An 18,046-nucleotide genomic window follows, 5' to 3' on the forward strand; every position below is an offset into this window, starting at 1 on the left:
ATAGTTTATGCCTCCGGTCATATTCTCGTAGTGCTTAGGCAAAGCCCTGCGCAGTGACTTCAGCATCACCGTCACCACGCCGTCATGCTGACGGAACTCATCTACTTCCTCGACACTCTGCTAGATCAAGAGTTCGAGGGACGTCATCGAGCTGAACGTGTGCAAAACTCGGAGATGCCATACGTCCAGTGCTTGATCGGTCAGAACGAGAAGAAGTTCGACTTCATCAACCGCGTTGGCAAAAGCTTCCGCTTTTGGTGTACGAGGGTACGTAGAAACACTTTAGCCCTCTCGTTGTTATGCATCTCCTAGATAGATCTTGCGTGAGTGTAGGAATTTTTTAAAATTGCATGCTACGTTCCCAACAGTGGCATCAGAGCATGTCTATGCGTAGATGATATGCACAAGTAGAACACAAAGAGTTGTGGGCAGTGATCGTCATACTTGTTACCACCAATGTCTTATTTTGATTCGGCGGTATTGTTGGATGAAGCGGCCCGGACCAACCTTACATGACCATGTTCATGAGACCGGTTCCACTGGCAGACATGCAACTAGTTTTTCATAAAGGTGACTGATGGGTGTCTGTTTCTCCAACTTTAGTTGAATCGAATTTGACTTCGGCCGGTCCTTGTGGAAAGTTAAAAGAACAAACTTGATAAATCACCATTGTGATTTTGTGCCGTAGATAAGAACGATTCTTGCTAGAAGCCCGTAGCAGCCACGTAAAACTTGCAACAACAAAGTAGAGGACGTCTAATTTGTTTTTGCATGGGCATATTGTGATGTGATATGGTCAAGACATGATGTGATATACATTGTTCTATGAGATGATCGTGTTTTCTAAAAGTTATCGGCAACCGGCAGGAGCCTTATATATGGTTGTCTCTTTATTGTATGAAATACAAATGCCATGTAATTGCTTTACTTTATCACTAAGCGGCAGCGATAGTTGTAGAAGCAATAGTTGGCGAGACGACCACGACGCTACGATGGAGATCAAGGTGTCGAGTCGGTGACAATGGAGATCATGACGATGCTTTGGAGATGGATATCAAAAGCACAAGATGATGATGGCCATATCATGTCACGTATTTTGATAATATATGTGATTGATAACCCACAAGTGTAGGGGATCGCAACAGGTTTCGAGGGTAGAGTATTGAACCCAAATTTATTGATTCGACACAAGGGGAGCCAAAGAATATTCTTGAGTATTAGCAGTTGAGTTGTCAATTCAACCACACCTGGATAACTTAGTATCTGCAGCAAGATATTTAGTAGCAAAGTAGTATGATAGTAATGGTAACAGTGGTAAAAGGTAAAGATGGCAATAAGTAATATTTTTGGGGTTTTGTAGTGATTGTAACAATAGCAACGGAGAAGTAAATAAGCGAAGCACAATATATGAAAAGCTCGTAGGCAATGGATTAGTGACGGATAATTATGTCGGATGCGATTCTTCATGTAATAGCTATAACATAGGGTGACACAGAACTAGCTCCAATTCATCAATGTAATGTAGGCATGTATTCCGAATATAGTCATACGTGCTTATGGAAAAGAACTTGCATGACATCTTTTGTCCTACCCTCTCGTGGCAGCGGGGTCCTAGAGGAAACTAAGGGATATTAAGGCCTCCTTTTAATAGAGAACCGGACCAAAGCATTAACACATAGTGAATACATGAACTCCTCAAATTACGCTCATCACCGTGAAGTATCCTGATTATTGTCACTTCGGGGTTGTCGGATCATAACACATAATAGGTGACTATAGACTTGCAAGATAGGATCAAGAACACACATATATTCATGAAAATATAATAGGTTCAGAACTAAAATCATGGCACTCGGGCCCTAGTGACAAGCATTAAGCATAGCAAAGTCATAGCAACATCAATCTCAGAACATAATGGATATTAGGGATCAAACCCTAACAAAACTAACTTGATTACATGATAAATCTCATCCAACCCATTACCGTCCAGCAAGCCTGCGATGGAATTACTCACGCACGACAGTGAGCATCATGAAATTGGTGATGGAGGATGGTTGATGATGACGATGGCGATGAATCCCCCTCTCTGGAGCCCCGAACGGACTCCAGATCAGCCCTCCCGAGAGAGATTAGGGCTTGGCGGCAGCTCCGTATCGTAAAACGTGATGAAACTTCCTCTCTAATTTTTTTCTCCGTGAGACAGAATATATGGAGTTGGAGTTGAGGTCGGCGGAGCTGCAGGGGGCCCACGAGACAGAGGACACGCCCAGAGGGGGTGGGCGCGCCCCCCACCCTCGTGGACAGGGTGTGGGCCCCTGGTCTTCATCTTTTGCGAGCATTTTTTATATTTTCTGAAACTTGTCTCCGAGGATTTTCAGGTCATTCCGAGAACTTCTGTTTTCTAGCCATGAAACAACATCATGGTAATTCTACTGAAAACAGCGTTAGTCCGGGTTAGTTCCAATCAAATCATGCAAGTTAGAGTCCAAAACAAGGGCAAAAGTGTTTGAAAAAGTAGATACGTTGGAGACGTATCAGTGATGTATATCTTTATCCATCTTATTTTGCTTAGTACAGTGGTAGCATTATAAGATGATCCCTTAACTAAATTTCAAGGTATAAGTGTTCTCCCCGAGTATGCGCCGTTGTGACAGTTCTTCGTGCTGAGACACAACATGATGATCGGGTGTGATAGGCTCTACATTCACATACAATGGGAGCAAGACAGTTTTGCACATGCGGAATACTCGGGTTAAACTTGACGAGCCTAGCATGTACATACATGGCCTCGGAACACTGGAGACTGAAAGGTCGAATGTGAATCATATAGTAGATATGATCAACATAGAGATGTTCACCATTGATGACTACTCCATCTCACGTGATGATCGGATATGGTTTAGTTGATTGGGATCATGTATCACTTAGATGACTTGAGGGATGTCTATCTAAGTGGGACTTCTTAAGTAATATGATTAATTGAACTTTAATTTATCATGAACTTAGTCTTGATAGTATTTGCAAATTATGTTGTAGGTCAATATCTCGCGTTATAGCTCCCCTATGTTTTTTGATATGTTCCTAGAGAAAACTAAGTTGAAAGATGATAGTAGCAATGATGCGCACTGCATCCGTGATCTGAGGATTATCCACATTGTTGCATAGAAGAATTATGTCCTTGTTGTACCGCTAGGTGAGAAACCTATTGCAGGAGCAGATGCAGACTTTATGAATATTTGGCAAGCTCGATATGATGACTACTTGATAGTTTAGTGCGCCATGATTTACGGCTTAGAATCGGGGCTTCAAAGACATTTTGAACGCAACAGAGCATATGAGATGTTCCAAGAGCTGAAATTGGTATTTCAGACTCATGCCCGTGTCGAGAGGTATGAGACCTCTGACAAGTACTCAGAATGTCTGGGTACTACAATCGCTTGAATCAAGTGGGAGTTAATCTTCCAGATAAGATAGTGATTGACAGAGTTCTCTAGTCACTATCACCAAGCTACTAGAACTTCGTGATGAACTATAATGTGCAAGGGATAACGAAAAAGATTCCCGAGTTCTTCGCGATGCTGTAATCGGTGAAGGTAGAAATCAAAGAAGAGCATCAAGTGTTGATGGTTAACAAGACCACTAGTTTCAAGAAAAAGGGCAAGGGAAAGAAAGGAAACTTCAAGAAGAATGGCAAGCAAGTTGTCGCTCCCGTGAAGAAGCCCAAAGCTGGACCTAAGCCTGAAACTGAGTGCTTCTACTTTAAAGGAAATGGTCACTGGAAGCGGAACTACCACAAATATTTGGCGGATAAGAAGGATGGCAAAGTGAACAAAGGTATATTTGATATACATGTTATTGATGTGTACTAGTGCTCGTAGTAGCCCCTGGGTATTTGATACATGTTCAGTCCCTAAGATTAGTAACTCGAAACAGGAGTTGTAGGATAAATGGAGACTAGTTGAGGGTGAAGTGTCGATGTGTGTTGGAAGTGGTTCCAAGATTGATATGATCATCATCGCACACTCCCTATACTTTCAGGATTAGTGTTGAACCTAAATAAATATTATTTGGTGTTTGCGTTGAGCATGAACAAGATAGGATCGTGTTTATTGCAATACGGTTATTCATTTAAGACAGAGAATAATTGTTATTCATTTTACATGAATAAAACCTTCTATGCTCATACACCCAATGTTAATGGTTTATTGAATTGCAGTCGTAGTGATACACATATTCATAGTATTGATGCCAAAAGATGCAAAGTTGATAATGATAGTGCAACATATTTGTGGCACTCCCGTTTAGGTCATATTGGTGTAAAGCGCATGAAGAAACTCCATGTTCATGGGCTTTTGGAATCACTTGATTATGAATCATTTGATACTTGCGAACCATGCCTCATGGGCAAGATGACTAAAATTCCGTTCTCTGGAACAATGGAGCGAGCCAATGACTTATTGGAAATAATACATACTGATGTATGCGGTCTAATGAGTGTTAAGGCACGCAGCTGGTATCATTATTTTCTGACCTTCACAGATGATTTGAGCAGATATGGATATATCTACTTAATGAAACACAAGTCTGAAACATTAGAAAGTTCAAAAGAATTTCAGAACGAAGTGGAAAATCATCGTAACAAGAAAGTAAAGTTTCTACGATCTGATCGTGGAGGTGAATATTTGGTTTATGAGTTTGGCCTTCATTTTAAACAATGTGGAATAGTTTCACAACTCACGCCACCTGGAACACCAGGGCGTAATGGTGTGTCCGAACATCATAACCGTACTTTATTTGATATGGTGCGATCTATGATGTGTCTAACCGATCTACCACTATCGTTTTGGGGTTATGCATTAGAGACAGCTGCAATCACGTTAAATAGGGCACGATCAAAATCCGTTGAGACGACACAGTATGAACTGTGGTTTGTCGATAAACCTAAGCTGTCGTTTCTTAAAGTTTGGGGATGCTATGCTTATGTCAAAAGGCTTCAGCCTGATAACTCGAACCCAAATCGGAGAAATATGTCTTCATAGGATACCCTAAGGAAACAATTGGGTACACCTTCTACCACAGATCCGAAGGCAAGATCTTTGTTGCCAAAAATGGAACCTTTCTAGGGAAGGAGTTTCTCTCGAAAGAAGTGAGTGGGAGGAAAGTAGAACGTGATAAGGTAATTGTACCTTCTCTCAATTTGGAAAGTAGCTCATCAGAGAAATCTATTCCGGTGATGCCTACACTAACTAGAGAGGAAGCTAATGATGATGATCATGAAACTTCAGATGAAATTACTACCGAACCTCATAGGCCAACCAGAACAGGATCAACACCAGAGTGGTACGGTAATCCTATTCTGGAATTGAAGTCATGTTACTAGACCATGACAAACCTACGAACTACGAAGAATCTATGATGAGCCTAGATTCCGATAAATGGCTTGAGGCCATGAAATCTGAGATAGGATCCATGTATGAGAACAAAGTGTGGACTTTGGTGGACTTGCCTGATGATTGGCAATCCATAGAGAATAAATGGATCTTCAAAAAGAAGACTTACGTTGATGGTAATATTACCGTCTACAAAGCTCGACTTGTCTCAAAAAGTTTTTGAAAAGTTCAAGGGGTTGACTACGATGAGACTTTCTCAATCGTAGAGATGCTTAAGTCCGTCCAAATCATGTTAGCAATTGCCACATTTTATGAAATCTGGCAAATGGGTGAAAAAATTGCATTCCTTAAATAGATATCTCTAAGAAGAGTTGTATATGATGCAACCAGAAGGTCTTGTCAATCGTAAAGGTCCTAAGAAAGTGTGAAAGCTCCAGCAATCCATCTATGGACTGGTGGAATCACGTCGGAGTTGGAATATACTCTTTGATGAAGTGATCAAAGCATATGGTTTTATACAGACTTTAGGTGAAGCCTGTATTTACAACAAAGTGAGTGGGAGCTCTTTATATAGCATTTCTAATATTATATGTGGATGACATATTGTTGATTGGAAATGATGTAGAATTTCTAGATAGCATAAAAGGATACTTGAATACAAGTTTTTGATGAAAGACCTCGGTGAAGCTGCTTACATATTGGGCATCAAGATCTATAGAGATAGATCAAGATGTTTGATAAGAATTTCAATGAGTACATACCTTGACAAGATTTTGAAGGAGTTAAAAATGGATCGGTCAAAGAAGGAGTTCTTGCCTGTATGGTAAGGTGTGAAATTGAGTAAAGACTCAAAATCCGACCATGGCAGAAAATAAAGAGAGAATGAAAGTCATTCCATATGCCTCAGCCATAGGTTCTATAAAAGTATGCCATGCTGTGTACCAGACCAGCTGTGTGCCTTACTATGAGTTTGGCAAGGGGTCACAATAGTGATGCAAGAGTGCATCACTGGACACGAGTCAAAATTATCGTTAGTTACCTTAAAGAGGACTATAAACTTAGAGATGACTTCTTTTGCAACCAGAGGGACATTGCGACGATCATCGTGAAAGAAGTCATCAAAGAGAAGGGGATGTTCCACCATGGCACTATAACGCGAGCTAGCATGCAAACTCGCATAGGCATGCAACGTCAGGACCTCACGCCGTTCAAGAAGCTAGGGTGCATCCTCGATGATATGGAAGGATGGAACTTCTAGTGATTTACAATGCCGATGATGATGATATGTGTCGGTTGAACTTGTATACTTTCTATAGCGATGAAACTTTGTGATGTCCACGATCTGTACCGAACTTGCATAACGCTACTTTGTTAGTTTGGGTACAATGAACTGAGTACCTCTAGTTAATTAGTTTGCGTACGATGAAACTGCATTGATTATTTATGTTCACTATATGTTGCATCTAGTTGCTATCCCTTTCTTTTTCATGTTGCTCAAGTATATTTTGTTGCATATGATTGTACATTCTCTTGATGAAGATGCATCTCTAACGTGTACCTAGATTCTCGATGGCGAAGAAGCAGTGCTATGTCATGTACAAAGGGAAGGTTCTGAGAGTCTACGACGAGTGGCCTGAGTGTCAGGCGCAAGTGGAGTGGGTCTTGGGCGTCAGCCATAAAGGCTTCAAAAGCAGACAAGAAGCAGAAGCTAGTTACTTGAGGTTCATGCTAGCACGTGAGAGAACTCATAACCGCCGCCTCATGTACTGCATAGTTCTGCTCTCACTCACAGTGATAGCTCTTCTCGCGTATATATTATTTAGATGGATGATGATGTAGTTGCAAGCATTCGACACTTGCATCGCTATTTTCCAGATGATAACGAGAGACCACTTTGTGTTGGATGATGATTATGATGATGACATGATTTGATGAGACTATTTGTATGTATATGCTATGAATACATTTGTATGTGTATGATTTGCTAAAGATTAATGTATAAAGCCTGTTCAAATATAAAACAAATATGCAGAAAAAAAATTAGAAACTAATAAAACTAGCAGTAGCGAGGGGAGTAAAGTTAGCAGCAATGAGTTATTACCAGTAGAGCGGCTTACTTCAACGAGCCGCAGCTATTAGCAGTAGCGCTTTACGACAAAGATCACTACTGCTAACAGCAGTAGCGCATGTCAAAACGCGTTACTGCTATAAGTTAGCTGTAGCACCATATCAGTAGCGCGGGTGCCCACGCTACTGATACACCTAAGACCTGCGCTATTGCTAGGTTTTTCCCTAGTAGTGGCTTGTCCATGATGAAGCATCTAGGAGGTAATGGCAACTTCATCAATAGTTCTTGTGGGTTCATTTTCGAAGTGCGGAGGTGACATTCGAACAAAATAGCATCATTTCAGTGTATGTTAAATCTCTAACTCATTAAGTTATGTTAGTCAATATTTGACCTTGTCTTCTCGTTTTCTACTTAATATAAAGTGGAAGGAGATAGGTAAAGGCGTCCCTTTTTTCAAAAAGAGGGGAATACCCTTGGCCTCTATGTTGAGTGATGCATACAACCATATATTATTAATTATAGAGAACACTCAACAAATTGGCTTACATAGAAGGCCTCAAAAAATCTTAAGGCAATCCAATAGGACATGCCTTGCGACAGCATCCCCAAATCGTACCACCAAATCTACCATGACATATTAGTAGATAAAAGACGTCACTCCAAGACAACGCCTTCAAAAATGGAACAATGCTCGCATGCAGATGATGGCTAGTCCAACCAGACGTCAGCCCAAGGGCTATGAAACCAAAGCAGGTCTTCGAACCAATCACAAACTAATGACGCGCTGATTAAGCCATAAGGAAAGATCCTGAGTTTTCCTGAGAGCATCCTGAGGCATGTTGCCATAGTCACTGCCTGCCATTCTACCGACCTGCCCACATAGAACTAGCCTGTCCCGGGAGAAAATGTCGTAAGGAAAGATACCATCCCATCTCTTCTGGTTACTATCGCACCGCCATCTTGCTGACTGTTGTCGTGCACGCCATGATCGTGCCTGGTAGTCGTCCCTACCAGATGCATCACATCAGTAACATTCTCCGGTATCAGTGGGGGGAGAGGCGTGTTGCGCCTCACACAACATCCCAATGTGACCGGCCAAATGACCAGTGCATCATGTCAGGCCCGTCTGATTTGACAAACCCCACCGCCGCTGAGCTGCACCAACCTGCGTGCCGGCGCACACGATTCGTGCATAGAAATGTTGAATTCGCGCCGCTGACCACCACAAACGAAACGTCCACCATGGGTGCTAGGGTTTCACCTATTGGCACCGCTGAGGTCGATTTTTGATCCGGTAGGTAAAGCCATCCCTAATGAATGAGGAACCGTTTCTATGACGTATCTATGGTAGTGTTAGCTAGGTGGTGTCAAATTAACATTACATATTTTTAGGGAACCAACATGTGGTTGCTTGGTTAGGAGGGTGATTGTACATTCAGTCCACTAGGGATCACCACATTATTGTTGACAACGGCTTTGCTTGCTTCATGAAGGCGGAATACTCTTTCAGTGAAGAGACAACATTTCCGAAGATGAGCTGTTGTGTGCGCTCGTTGTCTTTTCTTCTTTTTTAAGTTTTCATACACGGATGTGCATAGGTACCTAGCTTGTCTTCAAACTTTCCAACCAAAAATGATGACGATGACAAAATGGGAACATGAATGTATCTATCGGCTCGGATGGGGACGACTATGATGATATAGTATCTTTGAAGCAAAAGGGAATCTTCATGGATCTATAATCCAGGCTAGCTGATACGAACGAAGACTCACTGTACCTCAACGAGCGGTAGTGCATGTTGGTTGAGGAAAATGCTCTAACAAGCCGAGTTAGGGGGAGAGGATTGATGGCGCGCAGGTGCGGGGGCACTGAGTCCCTCGTGCGTGTTTTTTCTTTTGGCGTTCGATTTTAAAACTTTTATATCTTTTGAAACAAAAGTCCAAATTAAGTTACACTTTCATATAAGATCCATTTTTATGTTTGGAAGAGTTAGCTAATTTTTTTGTTAAGTTTTAACTTTTGAAACTTAGTACGAGCGATCAATGAAATCAGAACTTTAGTACCTATGAATGACAAAAAAATGCTTTGAGTTTCAAAAACTTGATGTGAGCAACCGAGAAAATCGTAAGTTTCAGATGCAAACTCGTAAGTTTCAAAGACTAAAACTTAATATTATGCCCTTGAGTGGGATCAGACTACTTCATGGATCACGAGGCAATTGGGTGGCCGAGCAGGAATGCGCAGGTGCGTGCTCCTGCTCCTGCATGCCCCTGCGAATTTCAGAAAAATTAGGTAGACACTTTAGCTTGGTTGTTTGTACACAAACAGCTAGCTGCTCAGTTCATGCATACGTAGTTGAAAGAACTATCTAGGGCACCACTTTATTTAAGTTTGTAAACATGCAATTACCATATCACAGATTTTGAAATCAAAATCCAGCATACGGCTCAGGAAAAGATGCAAATTAATACAGTTATTGTGGTAGTTATTTTAACGTGTTTTGGTGGGGAGGAACCGGAGAGCTACGAGGCCGAGTTGTGTCCCCGGCGAGGCCTCGGTAAAAACTCGTTGGAGTGCCGGATGAGGCGAGGAAGCAGATTGACAAGTGCGGATGTCACTGCAACGATCGCTCAGATTGGAGAAAACTGTGCCTGAGACAGGGACACCACCACTGTCAAGTGTCAATGGTGTCGCCCGTAAGGCTTGTCAAGACCTAGCTGTAGGCGGGGAAGCAGCAAGTTGCGGCTTTGCCGCCAGAGATGAGTCCATGGGAAGGGCAGGAGGGGGTTCGAAAGGAAGAAGGCAATGCCGGGACGTTGGGTTGAAATCCAAAGAAAGTCGACCAACGCCAATTTTTTTGTACCACAAGTTGCAAATAGTCGGCCCTTAGTTTAAATGTGAGGTGACCTTTCCAAAATCAGATTTCAATTTATTATTCGTTTTTATGGGCTAAGTTCGAACTCGGATTTTAATTAGTATTTAGGACAACATATAGATGTATATGTAACTTGTATGTGAATATGATGCGAAAAACCACAAGCTCAAATGCACCGGATACGCAGTCTCGAACCGTGGAACTATTAGCATCCATGCTACATTTTATCATCATGCAAATCCAAAGAAATTTGATCCAATGTTTTGAGAATCTGGCGAATCAAACAGGTCCCAAAGGTGACGAGGAAAGGACACAAAAGCTCTACATACGTACGATCGACGGATGGCGATAAGATCCTGCAGGTGCAGGCCAAAGATTGATATGTCGGACGGAGCACCGGCCATTTGTTTCTTCCATATATACTCCTCTCCGTAGCTCTGCTTTAGTTGGAAGATCGACACGTCTGGTCCTGGATGATGCACGATTTTCATCCGTACGCACTAGTACAGTCATAGGTAGGCCGGTCTCAGAATCTGTGCTGCATGCAATGAAATGGTTTGGTGTGGGTGTTAGTCCAAAAGAAGATATAGAGGAGCTGACACCGTAGATACCATCACTGTCACTCCATGCCTAGCTTGAGATTTTGCAAAGATCCACGCACATGCATGCTCTTCGATGCTCCATATAGATTTTACGTCTTTTCACGCACTTATTTACAAGCGTGACTCATACTACCTTGAGGAACAACAAGCATATCCCGGGAACTTACAATCATTAATTTTCGACCATCTCTAGATTGAAGAGCAAGAGCTACTTGTGACATTCCTATTTGTCTCTAGTTAGCTACTCGCTCCCATCTCCAATCTCGAACAAAGATACTCGCTCCCATCAGTATTAATTGTTGTTGATATCAACGGAAATTAATATGGATTCAAGGGAGTGGCTAATTATGACCTTCTTGTGATAATTAGAACTTATTTACTACTGCAATTTCAATCTTTAGAGCAAGTATAATAGTGGATTATAAACCTGCTTACATGCCACTTTTGCCTCCGAGGAGATGAGAGGCACGGAAAAAGTGAAGGACTGGGCTCTTATGCAAGAGCCCACCTCTAATCGTGCTCCTAGCTAAAAACATTTAATGTGATAAAAGAGATAGAGAGAAAGTAAAAGAAAGAAGTTGTAAGGTTATAGCCAACTTTGTAGTCAGCACTATTGTATGAGTAATTGATAATGCTAACTCTTGATGACATGACATGCTCATATAGCTAGCAGCTAGCTATACTATTAACCATGCTCTTAGGGAATTTTTCTGATGAAGCTTTAATATTTACGAGACAAAAGTATTAGAAAATTATTTTTCCTATGGGCCAAATTGCACTCAGTTAGTCAAAGAGACTTCCTTTTTTCTTTAAATTAATTATTTATCAATACATATAAGAAAAAAAATCATATGAGCAGGCCCAGATACCTTTAGAGAAGTTCTAGAAGAAGTTGTCCGGTCGATGATATGTTTAACCTATAAATCTAGCAGTTTTTCCGTTTATAAACTATCGAAAAATAGGTTACACACTTACAAATTACATTTCTTTTGACTTGGCCCTTCTCCCTTGTTCTTTTTTGCAAGGAACAGAAGTGGGCATTCTTTTACCAAAGATTTCAAGTTCACACTTCATCAACAATGTACATATATACAAGGGGGAAAACTGGATACATTTTTCATGACTTTTGACTTGAGTGGGTCATTAGTTAGTCTCGAATACAATAAAACATCAAAGTGCACACATCGTACATCTCCACCAACAATAATATACAACTAACAAAAAAGGCAATGCACATAGAGCTTTCCCCGATGAAATCAGCAATTGTTCTCCATGCATCTCATTCCAATCAATTTAAACTACATACTTTGAGCTGGCTACAAGTTCCATTCTGGGAGTGGATGGGCCCACACCGAGCTAAGCATGCAAAAGAATCTCTTTCTCCGTTGCTTTAGTTTGGGCTTTACTACTGCTTTGCTTTGCTTAGCCTCCTCTGATTCCATTTCCATTGTTCCATCCTTTTCAGCTAGCTATAGCTCGCTAGCTAGTGATGCACCGAATACCCAATCTTTTTGTTTCATTTTCCTTTCTCTCGTCAGGGACAACTAGAGGACAAAGTGAGGAAGACACAACGGTCGACCGGGGCCATCTGATCAGATACCGCGCCACATCGAACGGTGCAGGAACCACGACGTGTAAATCGGAAAGCGGTGCAACGTCGTTTGCAAGCTAATTAAAAGGGTGTGACAACGATCTCGGTTGCGCCATGTGGCTACACTTGGCTCGTCGAAATCAGTTTGACCAAGACTTTACTTCCTAAAAAGGATTTTGCTACCTTATTTGTCATTTTGGAAATTTATATGGGCTCCAGACCTGACCAGGCGCGTAACGCCGTTGACACGACTACTGGCATCCAACAATGCATGGTGGGCTAATCTACCCAAACGGGTTGAGAAAAAGAGAGCGCAAGACAGGTTTGGTACTCACTTTTTACACGATCTGGCATCTATGGAACAAGCACAACCGGAGGATTTTCGAAGTTAAACACATGACGGCGATCAGTATATAGCATGTTTAATTATAGACAATTTTGGCATCCTGCAAGAGGTGATTTGATGAGGGGTTCCCTTTAAAATAAATGTATTTAGTGTATTTCCTCTTTGTTGAGTTCCATGCATCATCACACTTTTTTTTTGAAAAGTTTGGATTGCTTATCACATGTGTGTCACGTGGTTGCCTGGTCACACTTGTGATCACAGATTCAAATTCTCCCCAATATTAATGAAAAAACAGAGCACCTACTGTGTTTGTCAAAAAAAAGTCTTACAATTACCTAGTCATATAGCTAGTTAAGTAATTTTTGTTTTATAGATAATACTATTTGTCTTAAATTTTTTTACAGGGATTTATATCAAACCCGGTACTCTCTGGTAAAAGTATGAACTTTTCCGAGGGAATTAGGGACCTAGTAGTAGTTTCATTTGAACAATGCAAACAAGAAATTTATTTTTTCTTTGAAGGTATGGGTATTCGGCTTGAAATAGAAGCAGACTAGAATAATTCGATCCAATGTTGAAAATACCAAGAGATGGAAGAATAGACACGACTATGCACCCATATCCAAGAGAACTAAATGCCATCTATTAAGCATGGAGTACAGTACCATTTGAAAGAATTAAGAGGAGGGGGAGAAAAGAGAATGATTAAATCATTAGAACAATTTGGTACCCATGCCCCCTGCTGCACATATATTCTATTCCATATCGATGGAAAGGAGCCGGAAAGAGAGGAGCTGAAAAGAGAATGGAATCTTGCTCATCTCATCCTCCTCCCTGCATAAATATATAATTATATTTTGCATTTGCATTATGCTCTTAATTACCTGATACTACTGATCATGCATGCATATGAAAAAAGAACATCACCACATGCTCTCAGGCCCTGTTTGGTTCATAAGTCCTAGGACTTTTTTTAGTCCCAACTTATAAGTCTCAAGTCCCTAAAAAGCCCCTACCTGTTTGGTTCCTACTGTGAACTTGTCAATGGGATTTTGTGTGAAGGATAAAACATAATGGACAATACCATGAAGAGGTAATGAACGGCGAATAAACAACATCGTAAGCATAACGGTGAAATAAGTATTAAGCACGAGAACAAAAGTGGAATGCTGGATTCCAATGGTCGGCCGATGTTTTCCTTTTGGCAGGGGGTTGTCGACAGACGTTTGCCTACATATACTAAGGACATGATTGAGTTGACAATACTATGAAGAATGAAGGGCGAATAATCCGCCTGGTAAGCACCAACAACCACCAAAGTATTAAGCATAACAACAGAAGTGAAATGCTAGATTCCAATGGTCGACCACCATGCATGTTGACCTAGCTACATGTACTTAAGTAGTACTTCTACGTAAGAGCACCATGCATGTACTCTCCTCCAGGGAATGACAAATGGGTGAACGGCAGGGAAGCAGAAAGGATGGAATACTTAGTATATATGCCATGGAATATATGCATGCAGAGTAGCATATATGCATGCAGAGTCAAAGAAGAAGAAAGAAAGAAAAGGCAATTGCAAATTAAATGCCCTACGTACGTACGGATATATGCCATGGAATACCTAGGCCGGCCGGTTAAGCTTAGCTAGACATTCATACTTTAAGAGTGCTTTAGTTTGTGCGCCGCAAAATTATAGATGTACTGATAGTACCTTATATTTGGCACATCCAGCATATCAGTAGTTTAGTTATCTAGCTAGTGTGCAAATGCGGTAAACGTCTTGCCGATCCAGGCTGACGTGTTGCGTGTTAAATAGAGGGGTGCGAGCCCTAATACGCGTACAGATTGGTTGGAGAGATTACATCTTGGGAGAGAAGAATACAAGAGATAAAACAAGATAAAGACTACAAGAGTATCCCGTATAACTACTTCTCCTCCGGTGGTTATCCTCCTTGCTGTACACGCTAGCCATATCACGCATATATGTTTAACATCCTTCATTAATCACAACTTCATCAAGTTGAGATTATACTTGAAGACTTCAAAACTTTTTGTGGGAAGAGCTTTGGTAAAACCATCTGCAAGATATATTATACTTTAAGAGTGCTTTAGTTTGTGCGCCGCAGAATTATAGGTGTACTGATAGTACCTTATTTTTGGCACATCCAGCATATAAGTAGTTTCATTATCTAGCTAGAAGCATATATATGCTGGTACCGTAGTGGCCGGTGCATCAACAATTAATAGTTTTTTAGTTAGTAACAAGAACTAATCAAACTTGCAAATTATATAATGGGCATTATCTGAGAATCAGGTGACTGGATGACATAAGCATGCTAGATATTTCAATGATGAATAGTCACAGATATTTATATATAAACATACACCGAGACAAAACTGCCGTGCAGCACAGTGATACAAATGATTGTTTTTCTGGTAAGGAGAGACAATTGCTTAGAATAGTTTCTGGTAAGGATGAGCAACCCCAAGAAGATGCACCAGAAGATGTGCTATACACCATGTATGTTGACATCCATAACCTCGATGACTCCATAAATAACATGAGCAACCTCGCTGCATCCCTTCGAAACACCTCCGCGTACATGGCTGACAACTTCTCCAAATGGAGCCAAGGAAGGACTCAGAACTACCCACCACCGCAATGATCTCACCGGCTTGTGCTTGCAAAAGCTTAAGCTTGGGGAGTTTATGTCCATGTCTACATCAAGATGTGACGGAATTTATTTTCAAGGTTGTAAGGAGGTTGTACATCAGCTCGCTGGGTTTCAAGCACTCGTGTTTGGTTTGCTCCAACACCGTGCTTTTTTTTCTTTTTGTCTTTTGCCAGTTGCAATTTCTTTTGCAAGTTAGATTTCAAAAAATGGGAAATAGAATAATATTTATTTATTGCTTTGCTCCTTTCCTTTTGCCCCCTTTTCCGTTCGCAATCTTGTTTATTTTCACAGAAAGTTGATCTACACCAGGCAGCGAGCAACTTGTCCCTAAGGAAGAGAAGTATGGAAATTCATGATTGTAAAGGTATGTCCTATGACTCTCGTCTCTTGCACTTATATTTTTTAGAATAGTTGTAGCAGTAGTATCTGTAAAGGTTAAAACAAATGTTTTGTTCTTGTAGGGAAAATAATTTAGTAATCTCTGTTCTGTTTAATTTAGATAAACAAGACTTGCCATGGGACTAGTTTGTAAAAAGGAAGTGTTAACCATGCATGCGAGAAAGTCTCCGGAAAGACTTGGGTGTTGAGAAGATGATATTAGGGATACTCAACCCCATAGTGTTAATTTTGATAGACTCTATAGCACTTATGGATAAAGTTGCCCACGAGCGAAGGGGGTGGGTGTGCGGTGTGTATGAAAAACAAAGTAACCAGTGCCATAAAACGCCGAATAGGAATATGTTTTATGATCAACAATAAGATGATAGGAAATATTAGCAGGGAAAAAAGAATAATAGGAATAAGGAGTTGGTGGCCCTAGATGGTGCTACTCAAGAGAGGGTGAAAGCCACAGTGGCTAGGGCTGGAAAGGCACCGTGGCTTCCCACCATGGGGAACGTATCTGGTGCAACGGTGAATTTGGTGCTACCGGTGTACCGATCTCCGTATCTCACTTTATAAACATTGAAAAAATATGAACTTTTGTGAGGGTGTAAGTCCGCACATATCTACCATACTATCAGATTTTAGTTTCAAATCATACATAAATAGAAACAAAAAAAAGACAAATTTTGCTGTGAATAGTACCTAATGCAACCCAGGCCTTGAATTGAGCCCATTTTCTATATCATTGGTGAATTTGTCATTTTTGTTTCTAATTCTGTGTTTCCAGTTTGGATCTCAATTTTTGTAGTATGACAGATTCTTGTTGCTAGTACAACATACTTTTTGTTCAGATTTTTTTTTGACATTCATAAATTGGATTTTATTAACTTGATACACGGGTAGCACAAGATGGCTGGGTGCACTACATATTTCCCCTCCCACCATGACTTGGGGGAGATGCAACTTCCCCTCTATCGGGTGGCTGAGGTGTCTTTTATTGAATACTCCTATACCGCGCTTGTCGCGCCGCAAAGTCCAGTTGGCGCTCACGCCCACATATCTTGGGCCGGCGCAGCTATACATCACGTGCTTGCTCGCCCGCCTGTTTGCTTGCCCTACATCGCTCGCTCGCCTGGTTTAACTCGTTGACTAGTTGATCATGGACCGGTTGATAGTTGACTATTAAAAAATGTTAAACAAACTAAACATATATAAAAAATTGCAAAAAAACTCTGAGTTTGAAAAGGTTCACAGCTTCAAAAGAAAACTTCATGAATTTGAAAAAAAAGCTCCCCTATTCTAAAAACAAAATGTTGACAACCTCAATTTTTTTTCCAAAATTCACAAAAGTTCATGAAATCAAGAAACATTCACGAACTCATAAAAGTTTGTGAATTTGAAAAAAGTTTGTGCCTTCAAATTATTTTGCGAACTGGAACAAAGTTCACATGTTTTAGAAACAATTTACGAATTAAAGAAATTTTCAGCAACTCAGAAAAATTTGCTAATTTTAAAAAAAGTGTGCGGCTTGAAAAAAAATGTTCACCATTGTGAAAACTTTTCATGAATTTGAAAATAAAATGTGAATTTAATAAAAGTTAATGAATTTAAAATGTTGTTCATGAATTTAGATAAAAATCATGAATTGCCAAACTGTTTATGATTATAGAAAAAGAAGACAAAAGGGGGAAAGGCCGAAGGAAAAATTAAAAAGGAAAAAGGAAAAAAGGAAAAGGAAAAGGAAAGGCGGAATTACAAAAACCAGCTGAACAAAAAAAACAAATAGGGAAGCATCTAGAAGTTTTTTAAAATAAGAAAATCAAACCTGCTCGCGCAAACCTGGCACGTTATGTTTCTTTTTTTCAGTATTACGGTGTACAACCAACGATCTGTGTCGTAAAAAAACGTAAATGGGTAGAGCTCGCGACCACGAGTGAGGAAGGTGTGTGCGGTGCGTATGAAAACCAAAGAACCAGCGCCATAAAGCCGAATAGGAATATATATTTTTATGATCAGCAATAAGATGATAGGAAATATTCACAAGAAAAAAAGGATGATAGGAATAGGAGTTGCTGGCCTTGGATGGTGGAGCTCAGGCACCGTGGTTTTCCG

The sequence above is a fragment of the Triticum aestivum genome, chromosome 5B, assembly GCF_018294505.1.
Source record: "Triticum aestivum cultivar Chinese Spring chromosome 5B, IWGSC CS RefSeq v2.1, whole genome shotgun sequence".
In the NCBI taxonomy this organism is placed as follows: Eukaryota; Viridiplantae; Streptophyta; class Magnoliopsida; order Poales; family Poaceae; genus Triticum; species Triticum aestivum.